The following is a 9,790-nucleotide window of genomic DNA, read 5'->3' as shown; positions in this document are numbered from 1 at the left end:
CTGATGAGGTACACTGGATGTACGCTCTCCAGTGGAGTTTGGGATTTGTTGGATCTTTTGAGCTATTTGGGCCTAGACCCATTACGAGTTATTGGGCCTTTGTACTTGTTTTGGACCATAGGTGGCATGGTTAGGCCTAATGGGCCTTGTGGCCTATTATTGTTATGGACCTTGGATGATAGGCCCATTTAGGAAGAAAGGCATTTGGGCCATATTGGAGGGATTTGGACTTAAGATTTTGGGCCCTTGGCTAGATTGTGTCATAATCCTAATTAGGGTAATTTGTATATTTATACAGTGTGACATTTTTAGACTAGTAGCGAGCAACTATTGTTTTCAGCGGACTGAGGTGAGTAGCTCACTATGCCAATGGGTCGAAGGCACCAACGTCGGCCATTAACTGATATGTGGATTGTTATTTGTTATGCATTGACTATATGAAGATCCCACGGGTAGCCTGTGGCACTTATGTGAAGACCATGGGGTAGCCCATTGCACGTGGATATTAGACCATGTGTGTAGCCCATGGCATTTCAATTAAAGACCATAGGGGTAACCCATGGCACTTGGATATCAGACCATGGGGGTAGCCCATGGCATTACAGGTAAAGACCATGAGGAGTAGCCCATGGTAGCTTTATGTATGTTGCATGGTATTATGTGGTTGTATGTTATGTGATATTTGGGAACTCGCTAAGCTCTTGCTTACAGTTAATTTGGGTATTTTCAGGTACTTCCGATACCAAGGGTAAGGGCCGGACTTGATGTCGCAACATTCACTCTCCAACACTTTCTGCATTTATCGATTTTTTTACTCTGATATATTATACGATATGATGTAATGGATTCTTAGGAACAAGTTATGATTGTATTTCTATTTTTAAAAATGAAAAATTTTATCTGGTTGTTCGGCTGTTACAACTACCTAAAATGGCTAGATCATTAATCAAAAGAGTGATCTCCTGGAAGGAAATGAGCCTGTCCATGATTTTGGTAGCATTAGTCAATAGGGCGGTAAAATTTAACCTAATAGTGTAATCTCCATGAGCATTAATGATTTTACCATTACCAAGAAACGATTCCACATCCCTAACATCCTGTCATGTTGCTGGGTCACTATAAACCCACTCCTCGTGTTCAGGTTCCGGTATTGGCGCCGATGAATTATCGATTGTAATCAGCGGGTTATCACCTCCGACCACTGCATTTTCGTATTCATCATCGTCTGGAGTGGCTTAGGTGCCCTCATTTTTGTGTATTTCCCCTTCTTCCATATCATTCATTCACATGTCTGAGAACCCCTCTTCTTCTTCTTCACTTTCAGACACCTCATTATATTCTGATTCTTCCCTGCTTGAATCATATATATAAGGTTTTTTGTCCGCTTTGAATTTGAAAGGAAACCATGAATCATCATCATACTCTATAACTCATACTTACAATGAACTTCCCTTTAGAAGAACAGATAATTCTTTATTAAGCTTCTTTTTTACACTAGTAAGGATGCCGACTTTGACAAAGGAAAGGTCAACATGATTCTTGATGCCATCAACCGAAATGATAATTCTTCCAAAGTTGCTAATGATCTTGTTGAAATTGGAATCACTCAATATTTTTATCGGCAAACCAACAATTATGATCCATGCTATGAACTCAAAATGGGATTGGAAGAATCTATCATTTGAATCCATTTGAATGACGTAACATCCCAAAAACATAGTAAAAGTTTTCATTTTTTTTAAAGAGAAATCATTGTTTTCAATCAATCCAAACCATAAAACCCCAAGATTAAACACACAAATGTTCCAAAATCGATGTATCATAATATCTCCAAAACAGGCCACCGAAGGATGTATACAATCACGCCTTTGATTTCCCCCGATCATCTGAAGTACCTAACACATAAAAATTAAATGGTAAGCTAAAGCTTAGTGAGTTTCCCAAAATACTACCACATAAACATATAACATCACACATACCGGGCCCTCAGCTATCGGGCTGGATTACCCGTGAGCCCACAAAATGAGTCTGGCTAGCCTTCCTGGTCTATAGATCATGTATGGATTGGTGGAGCCCACGAAATCAGTCTGGCTTGCCCTTACTGGCCCACAACTTATGTCTGGTTTGCTTCTGGTTTTATTGGCTTCCACACAAAGCATTATTGCCTCAACCCAACCACACTATGTCGACATATGTAATAGATAAAACATGTAACAGCAAAAAGATAAGCATGCTGATCTCAATAAATCACAATAACATAGTGACATCCTAAACCAGGATATATAACCTACTGGGCCGACATTGGTGCCTTCGGCTTGCAACTATAGTGAGAAAACTCACTATGGCACACTACCTCGGTTTGTTTGATAATTCGGGGTCGTGACTCGAGGATTAAGTATCATAAGGCTTTAGGCTTTAGGAATGAGGCGTTTAGTCCCATTTGGTGGTGGATAATGCAAGTTGTGGGTCCTAAATGTTCGGTTTCTGTTTTGGAGCCCAAGGGTATGACAGTAAAGTGACGGTGTGGGTTTTTCTTGAATTTTGGTTCTAAGTTCAGAAATGTCAAGGATAATGAGAGTTGATAGGATTGTAGATCTTGTCATTACCTTTCCATGGATATAAAGAACATCGAAATTGAAGTTGGAACGAAGAAGTTATGTCCGTTTGAAGTTTTGAGGATTTTGGGCTAAGTCATGTATGTAAGGCGTAAAAGGCTAAAGTGTGATTGTGGAAGGTAACCACATATGTTGGGCGTACGGAGATCTGGGACAAACCCAAATATTTAGGGTTTGGACCCTATTTAAGCAATGTATCTTTCTCTTGGACCATCTTATCATCAACCTCATTTCCCTCTAAAGACTCCCCATGAAACCCTAGCTTGTTCTTGTGTGTTTTTGAGCCTTCATGGTAACCTTTTGGCATTTTGGTACTCTTTGAAAAAGGAAGATCTTGGTGGTGAAGCTTAGGTTGGATTATAGCTTAAAGATGCAAAGTCTTCATCAACGTTAATAGCATTAGAAGGTATAAATCTCTTATCTAGATTAATCCAAGTGTTAGATCTAGTTTAGGGCTTGTTTTGACCTTAATATGGTCCCTTGAGTCATCCTTGTAAGTATAAGCTACTCTTGGAAGCTTAGGAAGTTAGCTCTTTGCATTTATGATATCGTTAGTGCATAAAAATGTCATCTTGATGGGTTTTGATGAACCATGCAAGAGTTGGTACCCATATTATGGACTTAGATGGATGAGAACGGTTATTGGGTCCCATTAAGACATGTAAAGGAGTAAAGTTGCCAACCTTATTTATTAGGATTTCAATTACCAGTAGATCTAAGGTTTTGATGTTGTGGGCTTAATGGATTAAGTTATTTGAATAAGGAAATAGGGTATGACCAGTACGTTGGGCATACTCTATAGTATGTTGTGGGTACTTTGCTAAACCCGTGTACGCTAGGCGTAAGTCTAAGTATGTTGGGCGTACTCAACAACTATTAACTTTTGTTAACTTTTGTGGTTTGTGCCAAATTTGTTGGACTTTGGGTGTCCTTTAGGGATTTGGCCACAATTAGGCTTTTTGTGGCATGGATTTTAGGCCCGGTTATTAGGCCAAGTGAGGTAAGTGTAAAATGGTCTTCTACCCTAGGTGTTGGACAAATGAACTAGATCCCGTTATGGTTTATGGACCAATTATTAATTTGGGTTTTATTTGATTGGTTAGCGTGGGGACTCTCCGGTTCAGTAGCCCGAGCATCTGCTTTTCTGAAAGCAGACTGAGGTAAGTTTGCTCAATATACTGTAGGACACTAGGATATGTTATGTGCTTTTAGTATTTTTAACCCATGTTGTATATGTTATATGTATGTGTTTCTATTTGCTATATGTATGTGGGGTGAAATAGACCCGAGGTGAAATAGAGTCGGTACAGCCTAGTGCTTACATATGAGTTGAAATAGACCCGAGGTGAGATAGACCCAATACGGCTTTGGGCCAACGCCTGAGTAGAAATAAACTCAGGGGTGAAATATATCCGTTGGGGAAATAGACTCAACACAGCCTTGAGCTGGCAGATATGTATGGTATGCGGTATTTTGGGGAACTCACTAAGGTTTGTTCTTATGGTTAATGTTTTAAATGTTTTTCAGGTACTCCTAGTCCGCGAAGGAAGGGCCCGACTTGATCGTAGCGTATCCACCCATGTTTCTGAACTTCATGATTTTGGGAATTGTACTCTAATCACTATTTCATTTTGATGTACTAAAGAATGCTTAAAATTATTAAAGGGTGTTTATGGTTGATTTAAAAACGAAAATTTTACCCTATAATTTTTGGGATGTTTCAAGTTGGTATCAGAGCCTTGGTTTGAGGGATTTAGGCATACTCTCGAGTGTGTCTGAACTCAGACTGTGGGTTTGGTAGATTTTACCCATACATATTTGTTAATATATATGATATGAGAATTTCATGCTAGATTAGGGAAATGGATCTGCGTAGGATTTTTTTGCTATGAGAGATGCCTTTATATGCCTGATTGTCCGAGCTTTTAGAATTGCATGCTAGTATGGATTTTCAGAAGATTGTATGGATTGGCATGATATGTGATGCCTTGTAGACTAAGAGGAATTGAATGATGTTTTAGATTCATAATCTTTATTGGTAGTAAGTAACCATGAGATGTCCACTGGTTGTCTTGTGGGTTGAAGTGTTATTGCTCGAATGTTGCTTGCTTTGTGCTTTGTGGAATACTTAGTGATGTAAATTAACTATTAAGTGAATATGCTAAGTCACATGTTGGAAAGGTTAAATAATCTCAGAGTGATTGATTTGACCTTATTGCACAACTCTTGTCTGAGTGTAACCGTTGTAGGGTTGATACCTTTACTTAAAGGATTATCTAATCTTTATGGCATGTGATTATATTCATGAGGTAGTTAGCTGACATTAGTGGGAGTTCTTTAGCTGCTAATGGTAGGGTGAGGTCGGGAACCTAGGAAAGCCTAGGAAGTGCTTTCATGGTTTTGTTTCACTATTTAGCAGGTATATGGAGTATTGGTTTGAGAAGGTGACTTGCAAGATTCGGGATGATTCTTGAGGAAAGTATTGATAAGTGTGGAAGGTAGTATTGGGCCCGTACTACTAAAAGGATAAGTTCCATAGTCGCCTCGAGGAGAGTCACATAGAATCTAGTAAGCCAGTGGAATGAGAATCATTTAGATATGCTTTGATCATGTGTATGATTACTTTTCAAAATGGTGATGAGCATGCATGGAGAAGGTTCAGATTTTGACGCAGGCCTAGGTGTAGGCTCTAGTAACGTGCCAATTTGTGAGGGGATGTATGATCCCCTCACGTCATCCATTGACATAGTTGTATATCAGCCCATTAGGGATTATGGGAGAGCGGCCAGGGTTCTGAGTTCACGTTGGATTAAGGATATGGAAGGTGTCTTCCAAACTAGTCCCTATCCCATTAAAGCCAAGGTTCGATTTTCCTTAGATCTCTTGCATCATGCGGCAAGGAATTGTTGGGAATTGATTTCACAATCTATTATGCTTACAGAGTTTGATGCTATGTATTGGGAAGAGTTTATGACTCGGTTTAGCGCGGAGGGTGCTCCCATTATCAAAGTGCAGCCGTTGGCAAGGGACTGAAAGATGTGATTACTAGGTCCGTGAGCGGGAGATTGATATGGGGCACCTCAAAAAGAGGTAGATAGAGCAGGTTCAGAAAACAGTGGGTCAGGCGAAGAAGCCCGATACTCGGGATTTGCGGTTGCGATGGCAGTAGGTCTGGGGCCGTTATTCCAACTATGGGAGAACCCATATGGGAGATTATCTGGAGACAAGGAGGGGATGTTTCAATTGCAAACATATGGGTCACTTTGGTAGGGATTTCCCTCGAGAATCGGTTTCGATATGGTTTCACTACAACTAAGTGGGCCACAAGAAGGCTAACTGTGTAGGGTTGATGAGAAGATAAGTGAGAGCACCTGCTCCAACTACTCTAAGGAGTACTGATAGTCACGAGGGCAGTGTAGAGGTACCTATGGTGAGGACGTGCGCATTGCAGTCACAGGTCGAGGGGATCCGAATTCAACTAGTTGATGCCACAAGTATGAGAGCAGGGTCAATTCATGGTTTAGGCTTGTAGTTTCCTCTAGGCTTGATTAGCCGATGACAGGGAAGGTCGTGATACTGTGGGAAGATCATAGTATTCATGGAATTAAGGAAGGTTGTGGGTCATGCGAGGCCGGTGGTTACATAAGACTACAGTTGGGCATGTATACGTTTATAGGTGAGTGTTATTGCATCGATGTAAGGGTTGGTTATGTTACTAATCAATTGGATCAAGAGGGCTATTAGAACCATTATGACAAGAAAACTAGGACAACTCTTGCCAGATAGGCCATCTCTCAGGAGTCACATGATACGATTGCATAAGGCTATCAGCCTCAACAACCGCTTGGGGGTCTAGTTTATCTGTTAACTAGTAGGTAAGCATGAGACCAGGAAGGTCTCAGCTGCATTAGAAATGTAATTATGGATCAGTAAGATGATCCTAGGATTGTGCTAGCGTTAGAGGCACATGTTAAGAATCACCTTGTTATCGAGTGATGGGTTTTTGGCAGTAATAAATGGTCAGGGATTTTGTTTGCCTATGGAAACAACAAGGTAATCCAAGGTCGAATGGTTTATGTACGGTTTGGATTGCGAAATAGAGTAATATTTGCAATTATTCAGAATGATTTTGTATGACAGGAGGTCGGACAAGGTATTGGATTCCTGAATTTGAATTGGGTAGTGAAGGTTTTCCTTCATTAGTTATGGTTAGTGGGAGTAAGGATTCATTCGTCGTCAGTGTGGGATCCCTTCTAAGGTTGGGTTTGAATATAGCTTTGGAAGGATGTTGTAAGTAGGGGTCTACTTTTCAGTCCGTATCAAGGTTGTGTGAGTATTGTCCAAGTTGTTTGGCTCATCTGGAAGGTAGTAAGGAGTGATTTCGAGGACGAAATCTAATTAAAGTGGGGGGAGAGATATAGCAAATGGTCATTTCATAATTCGGTGACGTGACCCGATGATCAAGTATCATAAGGGTTCGGGCTTTGGGAATGAGAGGTTTTGTCCCATTTGGTGGTGAATAATGCATGGTGTGGGTACCAAGTGTTCCGTTTATGTTTTGGAGCCCAAGGGTATGACGGTAAAGTGACGGTGTGGGCTTTTCTTGAATTTTGGATCTAATCTCGAAAAGTTTCAACAAGGAGAGTTTTAAGATGCTTTTTGCATGGTTTTGTGGGATTGCATGCATCGTATCCATAAAGTTGTAAACTTTATGGATCATTGAGACATATTCTAAATTATAATCGTTGGATCTGAGTTTTGGAGTAGTTTTAGACTCCAAGCATGAGTCTTGATCTCATTTTCCTTCTTTTGACCTAGTGAGTGTTTGAGTCATGTATTGGACATGCATGACTGAAAAACACGATTTTATCATCCTTTAGGTAAGGAAAGACCCTCTAGAAAGTCCTAAGTAGTCTCTAAAAGGAATAAGAGCTTAATGCTCAAAGCTGGCCAAGGCAATGCTCACGATGTGAGGAATGAGCCTGTCACATCGTGAGAATGCATTTTGTCTTGATTGTTTTGTCCAAATTGGGTCACAACATGACCAAGAGTAGACATAATGTGATGATGACTAGAATCGAGACTGGGCGATTTGATGGGCTGATTTGACCTGTTGAGTTGGATCGGGTCGAGTTAATACTTACGACATGACCATGAGCTGGTTACAATGTGAGGGTCAGCCGTTGGAGGTTGGAATCCCTTTAGACTTTGGGCCTTTTCTAGATTTTGGGCCTTGTATCTGTTGGGTCATAGTTGGACCTTAGGTTTATGGGTTGGGCCACTATTAGGCCTTGGACCACTATAGGGTCATTGGGCTAAGCTATTTGGGCCCAATAAAGGAAAAAGTTAGAATAGTATTTTAAACTAGAGACTAAGGGTGTTGGGTCGGGGGCCCTAGTTATGAATTTTGATCAAATTATTAATTGGGGTATTGTTTGATTGATTAGCATAGGGATTTTTCTGGATCAGTAGTCCGAATATTTATCTGATTTTCAACACTTTGAGATGAGTCTCCTCACTGTGCTTGATGGGTCGACGACACCAAGGCCGGCCCATAGTTTATTATGATTAGGATGATAGTTGTTTGTGTGACACTTGCATGTGTAGTATGTGATCTGTATACCAGGCGAGGTCCGATGCCAGGCGGGGCCTGATGAGTATATTGTACGTTATTTTTCTTAGTGATTTTGGCATGTTTTTTATGTTTCTGTATGAAGGTCAGGCGGGGCCCGATGCTAGGCGGGGCCCGATGCTAGGCGGGGCCTGCTGAATATGATGAGGCGGGTCCTATTTCATGTTACTAAATGATATGTTCCGAGCACGACTTGATGTTGCGCGGGTCCCGATGGTTGTTGGGCATGGCCCATGGTATGTTGATACATATGGTATGTGGTATCTTGGGGAATTCACTAAGCTTTATTCTTACGGTTTTCAGTTTATGTTTCAAGTACTTTCAGATCGAAGGGGAAGGGCTCGGGATGATCACATCGCACACACGACGTTGTTCTACATTTTGTTGATTTGATGTACTTGGATGATTATTGACATACTTTGATTTTCTTTTATGGTTTTATGAACACGTTTTGGATGATGGTTTTATTATTATAAAAATGAAACTTTTGGTCTTAAATTTTGGGACGTTACATGGCATATAGTCATTCTCGCCTCAAAACTCCCAAAACCTCTTAATGGTGCTCCACATGTTGCTCCCTAGTCTTGGAATAGACCAGGATATGACCAATCAAAACAATGACTAATCGATCGAGCATTATCCTGCATACCCGATTCATCAAGTCCATAAATGTAGGGTGAGCCCAAACAGCATCACCACAAACTCGTAATGACCATAATGAGTCTAAAACCGTCTTCTCTACATCCTCCTCTCTAAAACTCATTTGATGATACCCTGACCTCAAATCGAACTTGGAGAACCAAGATGTACGTTATAGAAGATAGAAAAGACCATCAATCTGTGGAAGTGGGTAACAATTTTTCACCATTAACTTATATAAATCCAATAATCAATACACATGCGGTGGGACTCATCCTTCTTCTTCACAAATATGATCGGCGTTTCCCAAGGCAGACTTCTCGGTTTGATAAAATGTTTGCCCAACAGCTCCTGAAACTGAGAGGACAACTCCTACATCTCTAATGGTTCTAATTTGTATGGTGCCTTAGCAATCAGGGCCGAACTGGGAACTAAATCAATCCTGAACTCAACTTGCGTCTCAGTTGGCACACCGGATTATTCCTCCGGAAATACATATTGAAACTCCCTAACTACGGTAACATCCGACACTAAAACCTCCTTTCCGATCCGAGTATCAACCATATATGCAAGATAACCCATACACCTATGTTGAAGATACTGCCGAGCACTGGCACCAAAACAAAAGGCTGATCTAACCCTGGTACCTCATCATAAATAATAGTTGTCCCCCACTTGGGGTTCAAACTACTAATCGTTGTCCCTCATAGTCAATCATCGCACCAAACCTACTCAACCCGTCCATCCCCACTATCACACACACACACACATCCCCCATAGAGATAGTTATCAGATCAATCGGTTAGATACCTTGAAAATCTCCAAAATGCAACCACAAAAAATGCTCAATGTAGAAACCCCGTCCTCGTTAGCGATGGAAACTCGCAAAACACACTCCAAGTCT

Source organism: Lactuca sativa, chromosome 1 (assembly GCF_002870075.4).
Source record: "Lactuca sativa cultivar Salinas chromosome 1, Lsat_Salinas_v11, whole genome shotgun sequence".
NCBI classification, from domain to species: Eukaryota; Viridiplantae; Streptophyta; class Magnoliopsida; order Asterales; family Asteraceae; genus Lactuca; species Lactuca sativa.
The sequence above is the reverse complement of the archived record's forward strand: the minus strand, read 5'-3'. Positions refer to the sequence as shown.